Source organism: Macrobrachium nipponense, chromosome 6 (assembly GCF_015104395.2).
Source record: "Macrobrachium nipponense isolate FS-2020 chromosome 6, ASM1510439v2, whole genome shotgun sequence".
NCBI lineage: Eukaryota > Metazoa > Arthropoda > Malacostraca > Decapoda > Palaemonidae > Macrobrachium > Macrobrachium nipponense.
The window spans coordinates 3,989,738-4,014,476 of NC_061108.1; the positions used below are offsets into that span (position 1 = coordinate 3,989,738).

General features: G+C 35.9%; 1 long non-coding RNA gene across 1 annotated transcript; it reads right to left on the reverse strand.

The window, feature by feature from the left end:
• Window positions 1–13,830: 13,830 nt before the first annotated feature.
• Window positions 13,831–23,978, reverse strand: LOC135216333 (uncharacterized). Its single transcript, XR_010314856.1, has 3 exons — window positions 23,936–23,978; window positions 21,558–21,583; window positions 13,831–14,152 (listed from the first exon to the last, which is right to left on the reverse strand). It is a non-coding gene; the product is annotated as an uncharacterized LOC135216333 (long non-coding RNA).
• Window positions 23,979–24,739: the final 761 nt, after the last annotated feature.

Below are 24,739 nucleotides of genomic sequence, written 5' to 3' on the forward strand. Positions count from 1 at the left end.
CCTATGAGGTCATTCAGCGCTGAAAGGGAAGCTGAGCACGAGGTTAAAAAGGCGTAACAGGAGGAAAACCTCAAAGCAGTTGCACCATAAAGCAGAATATAAATGGAGGTACAGTAAAATGAATGAAAGGGGTTGCAGCTAGGGGCCTAAGAAGGGACGCTGTAAAGAACCTTAAGTAATGTCTATTGTTTTCTTGAAATCCTCAAGAAAAAGAAAAACAAACATGAAAATATGTCGTTGTCTTGACAGTTTCAACCTGTTTTACTCGAATGATTGAGTGGTTGACGTTTTTTTCCTTCCCTTCTCTCGCAGCTGGTCCAGGCATCGGCTTCCGCATCACCAACTCCAACCACCACGCCCCTACGCCCGTCGCTCAGCCCCAGCCCCAGTTCCAGCCCATTCCCCAGCCCGCCCCGGCACCCGTACCAACCCCCCAAGCAGCCCCAATCCCCGTCGCCAGACCCGTCCACAACCCCATCCCAGTACACAACCCTATCCCAGTCTTCACAACCACAACCCCAGGACCCCAGAACCTCTTCGACTACCCCGGCAACCTCGAGTTCTCGAGGTCGTCCCAAGGACACCGTTTCAAATTCACCGCTGCTTAAGTACCTCCCGCCGAAGTATTTCAACTTCTACCTTGTCTTCTCGCTGTTACTCAGTCTGCCTCTCATCCTCTTCATCCTCTTCGCTCTCCTCCTCTTCGTCCTGACCTTCCTGGTCTCTACTTGCTACGTCCTCCTGCCTTTCACCTCCTGATTCGTTTCCTCCTCCTCCTCCTCCTCCTACTCCTATTGGTGACCCTTTCCGGTCGTCCGTTCAAGTCGTTCGTCGTCTTCCTCCTCCCCGGGGGAAGTAGTTCCCCCACCCGGCAATAAACCCACACGCCTTGGACCTCGGTCACCCACGGGCAATTCGAGAGCTGGAAGGAGGGAGAAGGAAAATGAGGAAAAGTCCTTCTCCAGTCCTTCCTCCCTCTGGCTTCCTTCCTCCACTGTGATGACCTCCCTTGACCTCGGCAATCGTGAGATTGTGGCATCAAGCGCCCCCTTCCTGAAGGGGGGTAGATGGAACCGTATCCGCACGCGAATCGTGTCAGGTAGAATCTAACGCCATTATATACCGTTTGTTTTCTAGTCTAGTTTCCACAGGGTACAATTCATTCACTAATGTTTTAATTCAACAATTACTCTTTTTTTTTTTCATTCACCAATTACTCTTCATCGTGATCGGGAACTGCGAGAAGTTCCGATGACGAAATTAAGACACCGAGACGATAAATACTACTTTCGTTCGCGAAACAATACAAAATGTCGAAGTGAGTTCCGATCAGGCGCCTGCCTCGCGCAACCCCGTGACGTCACTCACAACACTTGTACTACAAAAATGCCCTTTCCAAGTGTCACTTAGATGCCCGCAAACACAGCGACATGAACACGCGGCCAATCCGTTGCCAACCTCGAAGGGCATTATGTTGCATAACAGATTTTTTTTTATCATAAAGTTTTAAAAAAAAATTGTTCCGAAAAAAAATTCATGTTGAATATTGTTTAGAAAGACAAAAAAATACATATAAGAAAATCCTCATGGAAATTATTATATAGTTTCGTGAGCAATGTACCATAACAGATCCCTTTGACAGAAAAGCCATAAAAATTCTTGTAGTGTTATTCTTCGTACAGACATACAATCTGTCGTGTGTACGAAAACGTATACAGGACGCGTGTATGTTTGTACTTATGAATAACTGTGTATAGAACATGTATACACACACGGACACAATGCAAAAATGCGTACGTGTCTGTGGGTGTGTATGTGTATATACGCAAAAAAGCGAAGGCAGACAATTAAGAAATAAATGCTGATATTCGTTCGTTGAAAATAACAAAATGAAAACTCAATATTCGAACGTCAGTCAAAACAAATATAATGAAAAAAACAAAATCGTTGAAATCAAATAAGATATTGATGAAAGAAATCTGCCATCTAAAAAAATATGAATTCAATATTCGAATAATAAATAAAGAGACGTATTGAACCCTATTGTTTAAAGAAACAGGGTCATGATTATTTGATAAAATCGGTTGTTTTGGTAAAATTCATTGTGAAATATCCAAAAAGTCACTCGCTGAAATCAGCTGGTTTTTTTTATAAAGAAAATAATTCGTTAACTTCGGTAGCTTTTGGCAAAAAGCCAAAAAAAGTCACTCGCTAAAAATCAGCTGTTATTTTTGGTTAACAATTACTCGCTAAAATCACTCGTTTTTGGGTAAAATTCCGTTTCTGAAAATGCTAAAAAAAACTTAATAAAATAAATAAACAATAACAATAATAACTTGCTTGCTAAAATCAGCCGTTTTAAGATTTAAAAGAAGTCAATAACTGCAGAGAAAAAAATATGAATGTACCCTTCTGATATCTCCATCCAACATGGGTTCGTTTTACCTGCTAAAAAAGTCCAAAACCTTTTTGCCACATTGCACGTCGTCTGAGATGCCTTGAAAAACAAAATAAAACCATTTTCCTTCACCTGATGTGAAGGTAGGTCCTTTTTTTACGGAATTGTCCGACCTTGAACTTCTCTCATTATAGAGGTGTGCCAAGCTTATATTTTTGTACAGTCAGTTCTGTAAATAAATTATTAAAACCTGGGCTGAGTTTTTTCACTTTCAACCTATACATTATTATTATTATTATTATTATTATTATTATTATTATATTATTATTATTATTATTATTATTATTATAATACTTTGCATCAGTAGGATTGCACAGAGGCAACGAAAATCCACATTATTATTATTATTATTATTATTTATTATTATTATTATTATTATTATTATTAGTCAGATAATGAACTTTATTCTTATGGAACAAGCCCACCACAAGGGCTACCGACTTGAAATTCAAGCTTCCAAAGAATATTATGGTGTTCATTAAGAACTAAAAAAAAAAAAAATAGGACATACTGAAAGAAGAGATCAGTTGTGAGAAAATAAAAAAAATAAAGGATTAATTAATACACAAATTGATGGAAATTTAAGTGAAATGTAAAATGCAAGGCTATACAAGATTCTGACATTTATTTCTTGCGTCAGATCATCAGCAAGATATTCAGCAAGAATTTAGACAAAGTTCAGAAAAACGCAAAATAATTCTGACTAAAGTTAACATTCACAGAAGTTAAATACATTTTTGATGAGTAAGCTTAAATTGAGTAAGGCAATAATTATCTCGTAATGCAAAACGCGAAGAAAAATATTCCAAAATTTTGCAAGTTTTGAAACACTGGTGTCATGAGGAATTCTCATCATAATTAACAAACGAAGAAAAAAAATCCATAACTTTAACTGAAGCCAGTACATTTTTCTTTGGGTCAAACTCACAAATAAATAAATAAATAAAATTTAAAAAATATAACAAACAAGTATCACAATTCACCTCTAATGTTTAAATAGTTTACAAAAAGGATGCTGCAACAGTAACGGGGCAAAAAAAAAATAAATAAAAAATATAGCTAAATAAATAGATAAATAATAATAATAACAAAAGGGGTGGAGGAAGATCATACTCGAAGGTCACCCTCAAAACTATACCTCGAGGTGTCTAGTTCATGCAGATACTGAAAGGGTTAAGGTCGAAGGGAAAAGGTGTATATAAAAAAAATCTCCGTCACTTATTGGAACTTCAGAAGTTCAGGCAATACAATTCTCCTTGTACTTTCATTACTTAATCACATTTTATCTGTTTGTTTGTTAACTTGTCTGTTTTTCTGATGTGATCTTTCTCCATTTCTCATGACCTTCCGTTACTTTGTCTGAATTAAAATATTCTTTGGTAGCTTGAATTTCAAGTCAGCGGCCCCTTTGGTGGGGTTGTTCCGGATATGAATAAGGGTCGTCTGAATAATAATAATAATAATAATAATAATAATAATAATAATAATAATAATAATAATAATAATAATAATAATAATATCTTGACTTAAACGATTCTAAAGAATCTACCCGACTTATCACTGTAATTAATAGAGACGCCATGTGCATGTATTGGCATTTCCATGTATCAAAAGTTGAGTATAGCCAGACATATAAGTCTAAGGCCATCTGTGGCGCCACAGAGTGGCGTCGGTATGTCGGGGAATTGTGGGTTCCAATAGGTTTCCAGCGTTTGTAAGCTGTCCAAGACATATGGGCCTATACAAAAACACAATACAAAGCCCACACTAATTGTTCCCCTTCAAATGAAATGAAGAAAATTCGTAATTTCTAGGTGTATATAGGCCTGAAAATTCGTTATTTCTAGGTGTATATAGGCCTGAAAATTTGTAATTTCTAGGTGTATATAGGCCTGAAAATTCGTAATTTCTAGGTGTATATAGGCAAGAAAATTTGTAATTTCTAGGTGTATATAGGCCTAGAGTACAAAAAATACTTCATAACCAATATTAAACTGTTCCCCTTCAAATGAAACGGAGAACATTCGTAATTTCAAGGCATATAGGCCTATACAGAAAAGTACTTTACAACCAACATTAAACTGTTCCCCTTCAAATGATATGAAGAACATTCGTAATTTCAAGGTATATATAGGCCTAGAGTACAAAAAAATACTTCATAACCAACATTAAACTGTTCCCCTTCAAATGAAACGGAGAAAATTCGTAATTCCAAGGCATAAATAGGCCCAGAGTACTAAAAATACTTCATAACCAACATTCTCATTCAAATGAAACGAATAACTTTCGCAACAGCAACCAAAGCGCGATATAAGTTCTGAGTCCTGACCTCGCAATGCATGCAAATGTCTACGCCCAGAACCGTGACTCCAAAACCCGAGTTTGAAACGGATTCTGACACAAGAACCGGTTTTGTGCGAGAATGCGAGAACAACGGCTCTTGTTAACCGACACGCCCCGTGAATACACGACAGTCATTACAGATCTGGTTTTCGACGGAAGCGGCGTCGATGAGCCTGAATCATAAATTAAAATGGAGGTTGTCGCTCTGAAATCTATACAGGACACTGGTAAAATGGTGGCTGCTTTTACCTACGCGTCACCTAAATAGTATTAAACATGGCGGAAGCTCAATGGGACGGCTGTTTAGTATTACAGCCCCTCAGGGATCAAAGTATCATAAACACCCGTTTCTTTATTGTGTTTTCGACAGATTATATTAATAAGTGATAATTTGACCCCCGAGGGGCTTGTACTATACAAGGCGTCTCACTGAGCTTCGGCTAAGTTTAGTACTATAACGCCTCATAGGTGACGCGTAGATAACCCAAAGTAGCGCCGATTCAAAAGACCAGGATGCAATAAGAAGAATCATGAATATGCGGGCGGAAACGCCTTTGTATTTAATACGGCAACCCGACAACCTTCACGGATTCAGAACTCGAGATGTGACGGCATACGACGTTATTCGGGGACTTTTAAACCTATTGGAGGCTCTTGAATCTCAATGAGGGACACGTAACAAGACGGAGAACATTTATTTCATAAATCTCACAACACTGGTACGAAACGAGAAAAACTATACAGTGCATAATGCGATGAAGCTGATGATTTTAAGCGTTTATTGTTATCAAAAGGACCCATTGGATACTTAACCACTTTCAAAGACTGTTTGCAAGTATATAATGGAATAGAGTAATGAATTTACGCCAAAAAACCAAGCACTGGCACCTATGACGTCATTCAGCGCTGAAACTGAAACTAAGGTCTGAAAGGTGTAAAACGAGAAAAACCTCCACTACGAAACCAATGTTAGCAGACGGTGGAAAGTGAGATGGAAGTGAATATGAACAGAGGTACGGTAAAATGAATGAAAGGGGTTGCAGCTACACGTCGAAGGAACCCCGCACAAACCTTAAGTGATGCCTAGAGCTCTCCCCGTGAGGTGGACTGTTTACCGGTAACCAGAAAATAGCGGAGATTATGAAGCCATGCATCTCATTAACTTGTGGCAAGTGACCAAAAGATGCATTAATACACGACACGACAGAATCGGTTCTAGTCGTGGGCTGGAATAACGAACGTTATTATTATTCAATCACAGTCCCTCGAGAGGATGCTGTTCGCAAATCTAAATAAAACTTCAAACCTTGAATTTAGGCCAAAGGCCAAGCGCTGGCACCTATAGGGTCATTCAGCGCTGTAGCCGAATTTTACAGTAAGAAGGTTTGAAAGGTGTAACAGGAGGAAAACCTCAAAGCAGTTGGACTATGGCTCAACTGTTAGCAGAGGTTGGATAGCAAGATGGAAGAAAGTTAATATGAACCGAGGTACAGTAAAAAAAAAAAAAAAAAAAAAAAAAAAAAAAAAAAAAAAAAAAAAAAAAAAAGGAATGAAAGGGGTTGCAGAGAACCTTAAAGAAATGCCCACAGTGCATCATTACTTTGTTATGACTGGTATTATAAATTCAATTCACAATATACTTCAAATTGGTGATCTTTATATTTTGATCGTGGATGGATTTGCCTGTGATCTAATTGTTCGCAGGTTATTTGATGCTTAGTTTCATATTACAAAATTCAATTCATTTCAGATCTTTATTCATGTGAAATAAATATCATTACATGAATTACATATATTTAAAAAATATTACAAAATTACAAAAATTAAATCTTACTCAACACAGAGAGTCTAAATTAAAAATAGTTCCCTCAGCTTCACAACAGGTAATGAAGGTGTTCTCCTGGCAGTAGTCTATCAGTTCTTTAATCAAATATTAAGTAGTTATTAAATTTTCCTTTAATAATTACTTAATATTTCTCACGTAGTATTGTCATGTAGCAACTTGCCGATATCAATATTTGTGTTTAACGAAATAAATGACAAATTTTTCTACATAACTGATTCCTTTAGAACAAAGCGGTTAGTGAAATAAAATGAAATAATTCTCGATTCATGATTGAATTTATATTGAATTAATTAATTCTTGAAAAATGAAAACACTCTACCACTAATATCCGTTCCTCATGGCGAGAAGGACGCCATAAGAGAAGGAATTGAGGAGTCTGGATCTACCGTGCATCCGATGTCTAGGCCAGTCCCTTACGACGCTCCTGATTGACTGTTGATAAGCCAATCATAGGACTGGAAACTCTCAGTCTCTCTAGAGAGATCACATAGTCAGGTTGTATGTTCCACCTCTCCTGAAAGACGGGACGAAACCTACCAAGTTACATTAAGCTGGTTCATATCTGGGCTTTTTCAAATTCAATAAACGATGAACCATTAATAACTGGAACAATGAGTATTGAATAGTTTAACCCTGGTGTCAGAGGACAAAAAATTACAATGAAAAAGAATGCCATTAGTCGACTATACATTTCACCTCAGTGATTATTGGACTTGCATCAAACATATGCCTTGTGTTGGCCAGTACATGTCCCCAAATGTTTGGCCTTATTCGCAACCTTGAGCTGTGTTCCAGAAAACGACAGTTGTACAGGAACATCATAATCACCGAACACGATAGCTTCAAATTTGTCAGGGTTAAATGTTAACTCATAATCACGACTAAAACTTTCACAAACACCCAACAAACTTTGCATGCTTCGATTTGAGAGAGAGAGAGAGAGAGAGAGAGAGAGAGAGAGAGAGAGAGAGAGAGAGAGAGAGAGAGCGAGCAAAATAATATTTTCAGCATATACTAAAATTGCTGCACAGACGTTACCGATGTAACACCCTACTTTTGTTTTTATAATCCTCTCTATTGAAACATCTACATACAAAGTAAACAATATTGAGGACATTGCCCCTCCCTGCTTCGCTCCATTTTGAATTTTGAATCTGTCAGAATAATACCATTCCATTTAACCTTAGCTTCAATATTGTTATACAATGTTATCAGTATGTCAAACAATATCTCGAACCGTATCCTGTCAAATGACCGAATAATATAGGTTTCCCCACAAACTCAGTACAGTTCCTTGGTAACTCATGTTTTCCAACAAAGCAATACATTGTCGTATATTTTGACGGTCTTGAATTGTGTAGTTCATGGAAAGGCCATGAGTACCAATAAGGCGTTTAAGTTATGGTCCATTTTATTGTACACACGAACCTTTTCGCAATAAAATCCTACGCTATCGTTTGAATACTGCTCACCTATTTTCACAACACCGAAATAAAACGCTCATGCCTAGCAACTCTGCAACGATCTAAAATAGAATTTTGGTGATAATCCCTTCTAATTCCTTTTCTGGAACTTGAAAAGGCTGCCGAGTGATGAGGAAGCTGGCAATTCATCTTTTAAAAAGTCGTTAAACGTAGCCTTTGCATCTTTGCTTCGAAGTCAATACATATGTATATATTTTCGCAATGATTTGCCCCATCCAGCGGCCATCAGGGGGCTGGAAAACTGGATGAACATCCCTTTTAGAGAAGACGTGGGAAACAAGAGAAGAGCCACTTGCGAACGAGCGTCTATAAGGCTGACGAAGAACAATGAACAACGGATTGCGCAAGACGATACAAGTCGTCTAGGAAAGATGGCGCGAGCCATGAAAAAGCCAGCTGCTCTCAAGGCTATACCAATCCCACCGTCGTCCTCCGATGCCCAAAAAGCCCCACAATCGTCACCCCCCCCAACCCCCACAACTGCCCAAGCAAGCAATGAGCGATGACGCAACCTATTCCAGGCAACCTCTGGACGTTGGACTAATGATTCCAGTTTCCCTTCCACGGCAGGAAGACACGAATTCAGATGCTAATGGATTCTCGTAATGCATCTGGCCTTTCCAAATTGAAATGGTAATTTTTGAGCCCGACTGCATTCTTGCACTCTGCAAACAATGAGTGACCTCGCTCTGTTACAAATGGGATATATAACGGTTCTCAGTTCAGTCAATTATACACGAAAGAAAATGACTGACATGTCAAAAGAATATAAAGACCGGATGTCAAATATTTAAGACTTTGGGACCTTCAGATCAACTTGACTAACGTCCTGTCATAAACAAAGACTTGAAACACGATGCACATGCTATACATACTTACTTTATCAATAATTTCATATTATTTTATTGTTTTTAGGGCACGCTAAAATTAAAATAACCGAAGGTATGAACAATATAACTGAACCAGATAGCTATAATTATCACCAGCTACAGGGTCGCATTCAAACGTAAAAGTTTAAAAAAAGTGGACCATTACATAAATAATTCGTGAATGAGGAATACGTATTTATTAAACTGAATTTTTAAAAAGCTTAGAAAATTAAGCCGATACAAACTACTACTACTTCTACTACTTTTCCCAATGTTGTAATAATAATAATAATAATAATAATAATAATAATAATAATAATAATAATAAGAGTTTTCCTAATCCTTCTAATAATCCCGTTTTCTGTGTGACAAAAGCAACGCAGTGACTGAAATGTTCATGCCATTAAACCCCCTAAGGGGAGTTGTGCCGTTAGTGCACCTCATGCGGTGCACTGTAGGCACTACTCAAGGTTCTTTGCAGCGTGCCTTCGGTCCCTTGCTGCAACCCCCTTTATTTCTTTTACTGTACTTCCTTTCATATTCTCTCCTTCCATCTTACTTTCCACCTTCTCCTAACAATTGATTCATAGTGCAACTGCTTTGAGGTTTTCCTCCTGTTACACCTTTCTAATTTCTACTGTCAATTTCCGTTTCAGCGCTGAATGACCTCGTAGGTCCCAGTGCTTGGCCTTTGGCCTAAATTCTATATTCAATCCAGTTCATGGAAAGTCATCGACATATTGCATTTGTCTTCGTTTTACATATTAAAAAAAAAATTATACACTCACACGAAAGGAATATAATTGGAATACAAAATATTTAGGCCAAACACCAAGCTAAGCTGGGACCTATGAGGTCATTCACCGCTGAAAGGAAAATTGAGAGTAAAAAAAAGGTCTGAAGGAGGAAAACCTCAAAGCAGTTGCACTATGAAACAGTATGTAAGTCTTAAGAAAGATAATATGAAAGGGGGTACAGTAAAGGAATGAAAGGGGAAGTCTTAAGAAAGAGAATATGAAAGGGAGTACAGTAAAAGGATTGAAAGGGGTTGCAGCTAGGGGCCTAAGAAGGGACGCTGCAAAGAACCTTAAGTATTAATATTAGCCTACATTGCACCCTAGGGAGAAAAATACTAGACGTCCTAAAACATCAAAACATCTAATAAGAGCTGTACTTGTTAGTTATAAAGAAGACTGACAGCAACGAGGGGAAAAAAAATACCCACTCGGTGGCCTTAATGCAAATGACAATTAACTGTAAAACAAAGCAGTTCTTCTACTTGGAGTACTTCTGGAATATTCTCTGCATTAATTCCTTCAAGTATTCGCTCACCAAAGTAGCTTTGTTTTTGGTACAGTAAATGATTCCTGTACCACAAGGAGGTTGATAAATACATTCCTATATGAACGGTTTCATCTATTGAATAATAATAATAATAATAATAATAATAATAATAATAATAATAATAATAATAATTGACAATATGAATTTCATTAAACCCCGTTCATCTTACTTGATGACGAGAGAGAGAGAGAGAGAGATTTGAAAAAATATAAATATATATGGTTCGGGTTACTATATAACTTGGACAAAACATAAACGCATCTAACCTCCTTTCTTTCCTGTACATAAAAAAGAAAATCACACTTCACTTCTATAAAGGGGAGTTGGCTTAGCAATTCCTTCACGGTCCTACCTTGGCGCCCAGACAGCTCAGGTCTCGTCATAATATTTCACACAGATCCTCCTACCTCTCTTGTTTCAGTTATTCTGGGACTAATCTCGAGTTTTATTCTATCATCATTCTTTATATTTATTCCAAATATATGTATATGAGTCTACCTCTTCACAGTAAGTGTTCCTGAGTTAAAAAAAAAAAAAAAAAAACAAAAACGAAAATTGTTGTTAAGTTATTTACTTTCTTTGTCAGATCTTTAACCTTGATGTTAGAAACGAATACAGGAAACTAGAGAAGTACTGTATTGAAATTATTATATATATATATATATATATATATATATATATATATATATATATATATATATATATTATATATATATATATATATATATATATATATATATATATTATATATATAATATATATATATATATATATATATATATATATATATATATATATCCGTGTGGTTTTACAGTGCTTCACTGTGCGTCTTGAATTCTTGGTTCGACTAACACATATGATATGAAAATATATAATTCCGAGGTAGAGCGAATTATATATTAAAGGATATTTGAAGCTTAATCACGAAAATATATATATATATATATATATATATATATCATATATATATATATATAAATATATGTATATATATATATATATATATATTATATATATATATACATATACAATTCCCACCTCATGCAAGTACTCTAAAAACCATCCTGCAAACCACTCCCCATTATTAGGACAGAGCAGGTCTTGAGATCAGCAGGCACAGATACCAGCCCCATGAGGATTACGCCCCAAAGACACCAATTTAAAAAAAATATAAAAAAAATAATAAAAGTTGTCCTTGAATGAAATACGATTCCAAAATCATTTAATACTGGTCTGGGATCGAAATGATGGATAAAAAAAAATAATTTAAAAAAATGGTATACACCCAAGAGCGAATAGCCTGATTATTTTGAATTGGCTTCGTCTCCTGACCTTCATTTCAGAGTAAGGATGAATCTTCAGTTTGTTATTAGAAAAAAAAACCCAGTAAGTTATGTGATATGACACTATTAATACTGACCAGAATACAAGACAGAATTTAGACCAAAGGCCAAGCGCTGGTACCTATGAGGTCAGGGAAATATGAGCTAAAAGAGGTCAAAGTTGTAACAGGAGAAAAATAATTGCTAGGAGAGGGTGGAAGGTAAGATGGAAGAGAATATGAACGGAGGTACAGTAAGAGGAATGAAAGGGGTTGCAGCTAGGAGCTGAAGATGGTACGCTGCAAAGAACCACAAGTAATGCCTACAGTGCACCTCCCTGCGAGGTGCATTGACGGCGCTACTCTACCCTACGTGACCTCTTTGTGATTATGGGACCTGGGTTCGTTTCCCGGTACCGGACATTATTACAATTTCTTCATATTTCTTCGAACATGGATCTTGAGGCTTTGTAGTGACAAGAGTATAAAAAAAAAAATAATTCGAGAAGCATGTGACTATTACAGTTGCATATATATATATATATATATATATATATATATATATATATATTATAACTATGAAACACTAGCCAAAACTGGTTTTAGAAATCTCATGAACTGAGGTTTAAAATCTAGCGAGAGAGAGAGAGAGAGAGAGAGAGAGAGAGAGAGAGAGACCCCTAATTCCATAAGATACCCAAATGGAATACCGTCAAACATCTTTTGTCCTTGAAAGGACCACGCCCAAGGACATTACAATGCCGGTTACCGGGCGGGTCACGCCCTATGAGTTCCTCCTCCTATGCAGGGGTAACGGGATGATGTCCTGGCTCTGGAGAGAGAGAGAGAGAGAGAGAGAGAGAGAGAAGCCGGTTCTCATCGCCGCCGGTGTGAACTTCTAGAAGCTAGACTTATATGAGACTACTCTTGATTAGTATAGACTAAAGTCTGATATCGGCCTTAATAATTAATTATTACTAACTCCATATTCTGAAATAGTAAAACTAAACACAGAAGACCAAGCTAAGCTGGGACCTACGAGGTCATTCAGCACTAAAAGGAAAACTGAGAGAAAGAGGTAAGAAAGACGCAACTCTGTTTTGAAAAGAAATAATGGGGTCTCTGTTACTAAACCGTTAATTTGGATACATTCATTACACGAATTCAAAAGTTCTTGATTAGTATAGACTAAAGTCTGATATCGCCTATAGATAAATTACTAATCACATCTTCAGAATATAAAACTAACACAGAAGACCAAGCTAAGCTGGGACCTACGAGGTCATTCAGCGCTAAAAGGAAAACTGAGAGAAAGAGGTAAGAAAGACGCAACTCTGTTTTGAAAAGAAATAATGGGGTCTCTGTTACTAAACCGTTAATTGGATACATTCATTACACGAATTCAAAAGTTCTTGCACGTTCAGGAAGATGTAAACCCTTTATTATATAGATTTTTTTCAGGGTATTATTGTAAAATCAGATTTCTTCAGCCTGTCTCCTTCAGAAGAAGGGCGAGTGGCTATAGAACTCCTTATTTTCAAATTTAAATATCTAACGGCTAAACACGTGTAGCTTAGAGACTACGCGCTGTACGATTGTCAGTTTCTCTAAATACAACGTTACTGCTGATTTAAAAAAAAAAAAATGTAAAACGGAGAACTAAATCCCAACCAGCAAATAAATAAAAAATGTTATATACTAGATTATAAACATCAAACCATTTTTACCTCCTAAACACCTCTCTAACTTCCCAGCGAATGTTAAATTTGACTTTGCTACATGATTTTCAGTTTTTACAATAATACTTTGACAAAATCTACACAAAGAGTCTACTATATCTTTCTAGATTTGCAAGAAGTTGTTTGTTCTTCATATGACAAGTTTAGTTATAGGTTATATTTACGTTTATAGTAGATTCACATCAACCGTGCATTTCATGTCTAGGCCAGTCCTTTACGACGCTCCTGATTGGCTGTTGATAAGCAAATCGCAGGGCTGGAGACTCTCAGTCTCTATCGAGAGTTCACATGGGTAGGTTCTATGTTCTACCTCTCCTGAGGGATACGTCTTTCAGGAGAGGTGGAACTTACATCCTATGTGAACTCTCGAAAGAGACTGAGAGTTTCCAGCCCTGTGATTGGCTTATCAACAGTCAATCAGGCGCGTCGTAAGGGACTGGCCTAGACATCAAATGCACGGTTGATGTGAATCTACTATACTAATGGACACCAACATTCCTTCAAACCCCGTAAGGCTGTAGTGCCATCGGTGCACTTCCACGTGGTGCACTGTAGGCATTTGCTTGAGGTTCTTTGCAGCATCCCTTCGGCCCCTAGCTGCAACCCCTTTCATTCCTTTTACTGTACCTCCGTCCACATCCTTTCTTCCACCTTACTTTCAGTGTGAACTTGACAATTGTAGAAATAAACTACAAAAGAAGTTGTACGAAATCCCAGTTTGAGACAGAAACAGATATAGAATCCAAATCTGAAATAGAAAATGGAATACAAATTTGAAACACTAAATGAAAACCAAATTTGAAATAAAAAATGGGATGCAAATTTGAAATAAAAAATGGGATGCAAATTTGAAGTAAAAATGGAATCCAAATTTGAAGTTAAAAATGGGATCCAAATTTGAAACAGAAAATAAAATCCAAATTTGAAGTAGATAATAGAATCCAAATTATAGTAGAAAATGGATCCAAATTTGAAACAGAAAATGGAATCCATATCTGAAATAGAAAATGAAAACCAAATTTGAAATAGAAAATGGAACGCAAATCTGAGGTAAATATAATGGAATCCTAGTTTGAAGTAAAAATGGGACCCGAATTTGAAACAAAAAATAAAATCCAAATTTGATGTAGATAATAGAATACAAATTAAAGTAGAAAATGGATCCAAATTTGAAATAGAAAATGAAAACCAAATCTTAAGTAGAAAATGGGATGCAAATCTGAAATAGAAAACAGAATTCAAATATACAGTAGAAAGCTCATTAGTAACTGATTACTACATTACACCAACTGCTCTTGGCTCACTTTGCCACGAAAAGAAATAATATACGAAAGAAATAGTCTAAACCTGAATACATAAAATAAAATAAAGAATATGTAAATTTCTAATCGTACTAAATCGATTAATTTTCTCAGATTACCTTTGATGGACATCAATAACATTATCGAGTGAAAAGAATTTACTTATTACGGAAAGTGAAGAACTGGAATGGATAATAGCAAGCAGAAATGATAATATTTTTTGAAAAAACAGCAATTAACCTGCAATATATCCTGTTCCACATTTAGATATGATTTTTGGGTCGAAATGAATTGAAACGAAAGAGTGTTTAATTGAATTAGGTGTAGTACGTGTTTGCAGGGAAGGAGTAATGTGAAAAAAACACACACACAAACACACACACACGATACGAAATAGCCTCCAGGTACTCATATATAAAACGCGAAAAATGCTCAATAACCAAATAAATCACAATAAAAACATGACGACTTGATTAGAAACGAAGAAATGATCAAAATAAATGGCTTAATCGAGTTTTAAAAAATGCAGGTTTTAAACAAGAAATCGTGTTTTCCAAACCAACCTCCTCTGTATTCAGAATCGCTCCGTGGAGGATACCAAGGTCATGAGAGGGGCGTGGTTCAAGGTCAGGGTGTGGGTATTTGACCCTGGCTGACCTTTGATCGCCTTCAACAATTATTTTAATAACGATGAGGTACTGTTAATTGAAATGTCTGTTAGGAGGATAAAGACATCATGATTATTAAATGGTTTGAGATGCAATTAAGTGAAATGTTTTTCTTTAAGAGAACACATAGGCTTATGTACTAACACTCAGAAAGGGTAGGCCTAAGTTGTAAAATTTAGAAAGGGTAGGCCTATGTACTAACATTTAGAAAGGGTAGGCCTTTGTACTAACATTTAGAAAGGGTAGGCCTATGTACTAACATTCAGAAAGGGTAGGCATATGTCGTAACATTCAGAAAGGGTAGGCTTATGTACTAACATTTAGAAGAGGTAGGCCTATGTACTAACATTCAGAAAGGGTAGGCCTATGTACTAACATTCAGAATGGGTAGGCTTATGTACTAACATTCAGAAAGGGTCGGCCTATATATTAACATTAAGAAAGGGTAGGCATATGTACTAACATTCAGAAAGGGTAGGCCTATGTAATAACATTTAGAAGGGTAGGCCTATGTACTAACATTTGAAAGGGTAGGCCTATATAATTACATTTATAAAGGCTAGCCCTATGTAGTAACATTTAACAAGAGTAGGCCTATGTACTAACATTTAGAAAGGATAGGCCTATTTACTAACATTTAGAATGGATTCTAACACTCAGATGTGGTAGGTCCATGTACTAAAATTTAACAAGAATAGGCCTATGTATTAACATTTAGAAAGGGTAGCCCTATGTACATAAATTTAAAAAGAAGAGGCCTGTGTACTAATATTTAGAAAAGTTAGGCCTATGTAAAACATTTAGATGGATAGGCCTATGTACTAACACTAACAAAGGATAGGCTTATGTACTAACATTCAGAAATGGTAGGCCTGTGTACTAATATTTAGAGTAGGCCTATTTATTAACATTGAAAAAAATAGGCCTATGAAAAAAATTTAGATGGATAGGCCTATGTACTAACATCCACAAAGGGTAGGCCTATGTACTAATATTCAGAACGAAAATAGTAATTCTTTAATTTTATAGACTACAACACTAGGCCTAAATTGGACGAATATTTTTTATTGCTATGATATTATTTCAAAGCTTGCAAATAACTACCAGGACGTTGGTTTAGATTAAGCTGGCATATGCCACCACGGGCTCTTGCCCCAAGACGAGTGCGTTATTCTAGACTCATCTCAGCCAAGATAGGCCTACCTTCCAGGAGGCTTGGTGTGGACCTTGAGACTCTGACAACTGAAGTCGTTTCAGATTTCATGTTAAATCTTTAAAAAAATATATTTTAATATTTCAGTATTACATCACCGTCAATTAAAGTTATTTCCTCGAATGTCCGTACATAAATGAACTTATCTCTTATCGCTATTACGTATGTATATGTGTACGTGTGCACGTACGTATATATTTCTCATAAAACATACACGCAACTAGTTAATGCCAATTCACGACAGGAGGTACAATTAACGCAAACACTTACGTGACTGTTCAATAGGATCTTTAACGACTTAATTATGAAAAAAAACTAATTTTGTAAATAACAAACAGACATCGGTGGTGAATCTTTTTAAATGACTCAAAGTTAATAATCAACAAGGTTACGGCTTCACAGGAGAGGGCTGCGGAAAGCAAGAGGGAAGAAAGATAATATAAATGGAGGTAAAGTAAAAATAATGAAAAGGGTTGCAGCTAATGCCTACAGTGCAACGCGTGAGGTGCACTGATGGGACTTAATTTTATGACAATAGCTCCAAGCCAAAATGTCAGAAACATGAGTTACAGATATCCGTTCGTAAATGGGTATATGATGTTTATTAGTTTATTATTATTATTATATAATCATAATGTATATCTATATATATATATATATTATATATGGTATATAATTGATATATATATTATCATATCATTATATTATATTATATATATATATATGTTATAGTATTATAATAAATAATAAAAAAAATTTATATATATATATATATATATATATATGTGTATATATTTATAATATATATATATATAATATATATATATATATATATATATATAATATATATATATATAAGATATATATATATATATATATATATATATATATATATCTATATATATATATATACTATATAATACTTGTAATACATACATGTAATTAAGAACACAGAAAAGAATTATACAAATATTAAACTGACGATACTGAAATGCTCTCTCTCTCTCGTCCCAAGTTCTCAGCGAAATACGAGAGCTCTTGTCTTGCCTTCTTCAAAGCAACAGCCTTCTTATAAGGAGGAGGACGTCCGCTTTTTACTGCTTGCCTGCTTGCTTGCTTGCTTGCTTTTGCGTAATGAGAATCTTCAGCGGAGTTTATGCTTCCCTGGACAAACATGGAGGTGTTTGTCTGCAACTCCAAGTGTAGTCGCTGGAAACTGAGGAAGGTCAATTGGATATTCTTCTTTCGATTGAAGGATTTTTCTTTATTAATGTTAACACGTTACAGTGGACTGAATTGAACTGAATACAGAATTCAGGCCAAAGGCCACGCACTGGGACCTACGAGGTCATTCAGCGCTGAAACGGAAATTGACAGTAGTGGTTTGAAAGGTGTAACAGGAGGAAAACCTCAAAGCAGTTACAGTTACACTATGGAACAATTGTTATTAGAAGGTGGAAGGTAAGATGGAAGAGAGAGAATATCACCTTGAGTAATGCCTATAGTGCAACGCGCAAGGTGCACTGTAATGACGACCCCGTGCATAATTAAATTTAGTTTTAATCTGTCCTAACACATGAGGAATGTCTTTGGTTCGCGGTAGCTTACTGGTAAAGTTTCTTCATTCCAAACGAATGGAATCCAATGGAATATTCAGGCCAAAGGATAACCGCTGGCATCTATGAGGTCATTCAGCGCTGAAAGGTGCCTTTTTTATGTATTTCCCATTACCTTCTGTTACTTCTTTCTAATGAACACCATAATATTCTTCGGAAGCTCGGATTGAAAGTCAGTGGCCCCTGTGGTGGGCTTGTTCCATATGAATGGGGTTCATATTCTGAATAATAATAATAAATAATAATAATAATAATAATAATAATAATAATAATAATAATAATAATAATAATAATAATTTCGATATCTGAAAGGTGCTCTTTTTCAACTCCAGTAGGCCTAAGTATCCAAAGAGATAGTCTGTTCCATGTGAATGGTGTTCATCTTCTGAATAATAATAATAATAATAATAATAATAATAATAATAATAATAATAATAATAATAATAATAATAATAATAATAATAATAATAATAATTTAGGTATCTGAAATGTGTTATTTTCCCACTCCAGTAGGCCTAAGTATTCACAGAGGCAGTCTTTTCCATATGAATGGCGTCCATCTTCTGAATAATAATAATAATAATAATAATAATAATAATAATAATAATAATATAATAATATAAAATAATAATAATTTAGATATCTGAAAGGTGTTATTTTACCACTCCAGTAGGCCTAAGTATTCATAGAGCCAGTCTCTTCACACGGCACTTGCAAAGGGTGGGTTCTATAATCCACATTGTAAAACATTCAAGAACGTCTCAAAAGATCGCACAGGACTCCAGAATACTTTGCTGCAAACACTAAATAAAAACTGGCGCCACTGAGAACACACGGGGCACTTGAAAACACTGAAAGAATGCCACTGGTTGCGATCTGTTAAAAAAAAAAAAAAAAAAAAAAAAAAAAAAAAAAAAAAAAAAAAAAAAAAAAAAAAAAAAAAAAAAAAACTATATCACCTTGAGTAATGCCTATAGTGCAACGCGCAAGGTGCACTGTAATGACAATGCAAGAATTCATAGGTTACTGTTATTCCGTTAAGTTTGCTTTAGTCTTTATTTTCTTGACAAAATTTAACTTTATTTTTTATTATTTATTGGCCTAAAATACCTATTAAAATGCTAAATAAGCATACTAAAAGTGTTTCCCTGTTTGAGGGAAATTATAGTGTGTGTGTGTCTGTGTGTGTGTGTGTGTGTGTGTGTAATTAGACCTCAATAATGTCTCGTAATTGATTAAAAAAAAGTTCCAGAGTAAAATTTTGAAACTTGCAATGACGAAGTTCTTTGGGTGTGGTCACATTTACTAGTACGATGCTCAACTGCTCCTCGGTTTCGTGATGCAATTTCAAAATGTCAAGGATATACTTCTTATCGCGTCTTTGCAGTTTCATTATCATAGTCTCGGCAGAAGCAATACGGTCTATTTTCTCATACTATGATGTACGCAAAGCAGAATCTTGCAGAGAGAAGGATTACACATCTCTTTGAGGATGCAATACGTAGTACTATTACTTAAGACACACTCTTATCTGCGTTTTTTCGTGTTAATGTTATAAGCTGCATTTATCCATTAACTAATCAGACATCTGACAATGTTTCAGTCTGCAAACAATAAGGTGTTACGAAATAAACGAAACCAGACAGATTTGGTTGCTTAATGCAAAGGACTCGCTGTATTTCATTGAGTTTTTATATATACGTTTCACGATCAACGAGACCTACTTCATCTTCTTCTTCTTTCAACTATTCCACAGACACGAAGGCCACCTACTACAAAAGAATCTGCAGGAACAACAGCATCGCTAGGTAGACTTCTTGGCTGCCATCCCGTCTTCCTTGAGAGGGAAAAACTAGATCGAGCTCTGTCCCAACATGGAGGATTTCGGATGCCGCATAGCACATTTTTCTTTCCATTTTCCCCTAGACCTATTCGATGGTACTAGCAGAAACAATCTCTGGAAATACGGCGGCATGGCTTGGGACTCCCATAACGCCCAAGCGAGGGGTGACTAAAACAAAAGAATAATAGCTAAGCGATTACACGTTCCCAGGCCCCAGTTCGAAAAGGACAAAACACCAGACAGGACGGAGGAGCGGTTAGCATTGGCAATTTCACTGGCATATTCCGCTGGGCATCTCTGGCTAGTTTGGTGGCGCACGATGTGACCACAGTCGACCCTCAGCACCCGTTCCGTTTTTCCTAAATCAAGAGATTGTCAACCTTACAACAACAAAAAAACATCCCATATATAATGAAGGACGATGCCAGTTGCTCGAGATTCCATGAGAGAGAGAGAGAGAGAGAGAGAGAGAGAGAGAGAGAGAGAGAGAGAGAGAGAGAGAGAGAGAGCCTGTAATAGATTTCAGTTGCAGCCTAGGCTATGCATTAGGCAGTAGATAAGTGACTTGGCACGCAGAATAAGAAATGCAGAACTAGTTTTCGTTATGGAACTAAATTAACTCTTAAATGTGCACTCATATTAAAACACGTGAGTTCAAGAGGACTGATTTTTAACTGCATTAAACATTAAAACGCAACTTGCCAAATTCGACATACATGAATGTATATGCTCATGCGTGTGCAGACATAAATAGTCTCTCTCTCTCTCTCTTTCTTTCTTTATATATATATATATGTATATACACAATATAATTTAAAAAAAGGGAAACTTTTAAGTTTCGAGTAACCCATGTTTTATTTGGTACGTTTGAGTAAGTTATACGTCACTTATGCAATAAAATTAAACGCAGTAGTATACCACTCACAGTGGGTGCCTCTCTAATTTCATACAAGGAATCCACAAATGTTTTGCCAAGATGGATATATACTTTCATTAAGAGCAATTCTGGGCATAAAGAGATACTTTTTGCCCTATTATATATAAATGATTTTGAAAGGTCCCTCTACCCGACCCCGGGCGGGAAAACATTCACACTATCTTAATCATGGAACATAGAACTAATCTATAATTGTAGCACTATTCAATATTATCATGCATTTAATACTTAACACAGTACCTACTGACGTGCGAAATAAGTTTCAACGCTTTCTAAGTTGCTATGTGACAAAGGCAAAAAAAAGAAGAAAAACTCACTTTCTGACGTAACCATTATGAACACTTATTGCATACATGTTGAATTATTCTTAGATATATCAAATGATATTGTATACAAAAATACGGCAATTAAAGATACCATTTATATCATGATATCCTTGAAAAACTACCTCAAACAGCATCAACAACGAAACTACAAAATCAAAATACTGTCAAAGAGTTTAACCAATCTGTACATTTACTCAAAGGGATAAATAGGCACAAGCATAAAACTAGCGCTAATTTCATAACACTTACGGATCCTCGTCTGCTTCTTTCTGCAGCTGCAAATAAGATAAAAGTAATGTGGGATTATAATGCAAAAGATGAGAGAGAAAACATACTATGATGGTTAACTGGGTCACTTACCTGCGTTGCTATGAATACAGATACAAATTACTTATACATACATGTCCTTCAGTAGTGATTTATTTCAGCAGTGCTATACTTTACAATTATAAAATGGAATGATAATTATACTTAGGCTTTGCTTTGAATAAATAATCTCTGCTGTTGCCATTAACAATTGGTTTGGGCACTTCTACGGTAGACTAGCCTAAGGTGGAAAAAAAATAGCTCAGTATTGACTATTGCACGTGATACTCAACACCTGATTATACAGTCTATAAAAAAATGCTGTTTTAAGGTAATTTTATCAAGCTTCAGCATTCTGAGTGATTTGTATCAGGTATTTGTTTTGAACCTGTGTTAAGGTAGTATCATAATATCGCATATTTCAGGGAAACGTGAGGCCAATGACTCTTGTACACCTTCATTTCACCCAGTTTCAGCTGCATGTCACACCATTTTATATTTTGTGTCATTTACTACCTACAGCAGATGTTCTTTATAATTCCAGCTAGGCGGAGTACGTTTGTCATGTTATAATCTTGGCAAGATTAGCCTAAGCAAGAAGTTATACTGAACTACATGTTCTGGAATGTTTTTTTTTAATAATCTTTAATAAATTCTGGAAATTGGCCAGGCTTATGGCATGTAGGCTACTCAGAAAACTCGGAATTCAACCACCCTTAAAAGAGTATGGCGAACTGAAAAACCAATAAGTATACTCTTTAACTATAAGGTCTACTATCTTAGAATACTATTTACTTAACTATCCTGGATATGATGCATCATGACATTGAAATACACTGATGTTAATATCATCATCTAATCCCTTATCTATTGAGAATTTCTATGTAACTCTTCTGAATCCCCTGCAGTATAATGTCAGACTTACTGAAAGCTGTGTATGTGTGAATCTGTGGGTTTGTAATTGTTTAGTGAAGGTCCTAAGAAGAAGAAACTTCATGCTTATTGCTTCCCCATAACAACATTTATGGGAAATTTTTTTTTTCTAAAAGGCACATGAGGAAGGAACATCTCAACTCCTGTCTCCTGGAAACTGGCAAACTGTACCCTTCTGCTACACATGAATCACAGCCTCCTACCTGCCAGATTTATGCAATAATATATAAATTCAATGAATGCCCAAGTCCCTTGACTCAGTATCCTAGATTAGGTTAGAGAGGATTACAATACATCATTATTTCACTAACTTATATATATATATATATATATATATAGATATATATATATATATATATAGTCACGCAGTATGCGTGCATGTAGGTGAAAAGGTCCTCCCCCCAGCCAGTGTCTCAGGTTAGGTTAGGTCACGCTGATCATAGTCATTGGACGCTTGAGCCATTTATTTTTATTTTTGTAAGCTTTTGACATGTTTTTTGTTTTTCCACACCCACAAACACCATGATCCATTGTGGTCTTTCCAGTGCTGTCATGGGGCATGAGAGGTTTCAATACCAACATTGGTACAAAATAGGATAAAATACCAAATGGCCACCTTCCCGAAAAAGTACTTTAACACGTTCTGTAACCCAACACAGACATTAGTCAAGAGCCAGCGTCCGTCGAAGCAACACCTCGAGACCTCTACTTTCCTCTTAAAGTTATTTTTTTTTCTTCAGTCACAAATTAAGGCCGCAATTTCCGATTTTCAGGAAGGTGGTCATGCTATGGTAGAGGCCGGCCATTCGGTATTTTACCCTAACACATTACCTACAAAAATAAGCAACCAGAAAACTAGTATGCGGTTCCAAGTTCTTGGCGAGACATCTGTAGTACTTATTTGGGCCTAGACTAAACAATTTCATAGTCTTCGCAATAACAATACTGGTCAAAATAATGCATATATAAAAATAAGCAGGCTGAAAAGTGTGCCGTTCATTCATGCTTTTGGTGAGAGATCTGGTTATCATTTAAAAAGGTACCAATCTTTATGTGGGCCTTAAGGAAACAATTGAGTGGTTTGCAATAAAAAAAAAAAAAAAAACACTAGTCCAAAATAACGCATTAGAGAATAACCAACCGGAAAACTACGTGGTTCAAGTTCCCGGCAGGAAAAATACGCTTCATTAAACTACCGTTAGCCCCCTTGTCTGAGACAGTTAATGAAGTGGTCTCTTACTACCTACTAGCTAGCTAGTATACCTACAATACCTCTAAAGATATCGCTTCCCTGACTCGCCTCATTACAAATTTAACTAGATAAGGACGTCATTCGAAGACCAAAGGTAATATATAAGATTAAGAACGATAAAATTTGGTAATTATACCTGCTAATATAAGGAAAGTGCGATTTCTCGCTCGGTTCAGAACACTTCCACAATGCTTTGTTTACTGTTGGGGGGAGCTATAGGAACATTTCATTGCGAACGCTTTTGGATTAAATGGTCGATACTTCAGGAAAAAAGTCATTACAGGCTCAAATTTCATTAATTTTTGTATATATATATATATATATATAAATATTGATTTTAATTTCATCATAAAAAGCTGATTTAGTTTCATTTCAGTGTAAAAAATAAGTCTAGACCGAGTTCTCTAATCTCACTTTGCGTGATGAACGATTCCATGTCTTTTTATGTAAACAAGACTGACTAATGGCGTTAGTCCTTGAAGAAGGAATTTCCGAATGAAAATAAAATGGAGTATTAGCAAGGTCACATCATGAAATTCTTGCCTCAGCGTCATGGGATGCTTCACCTGAAACTCGTCCAAATGGTAAGGTGTGCCGGCCTTGTGTCTAAAACTATGTATTTAATACAGAAGGCAATTCAATTTCCTGTCCAGAAAATTTTAGGTGGGATCTTCAAGTCCTAAATTGTACAAACTTCGGTAATAGGATAACAAATTAATAACTCACATAAAGAATAAAACAAAGTTTTCAACCAGCATATGGTATATGTGCATTTTGATCGTTTTTAGTCAGTGCCCATGTGGAAACTGTATTTTGGAATGTGGATGAAATTAAGAAAGTAAAGTGATACTATTCCTTGCGCCGAGAGCTTTATAATTTAAGTATTCTTAAATCACATATACAGTCTTCCTGTATCTTGTTGGAAATTAAATAGGTAGCC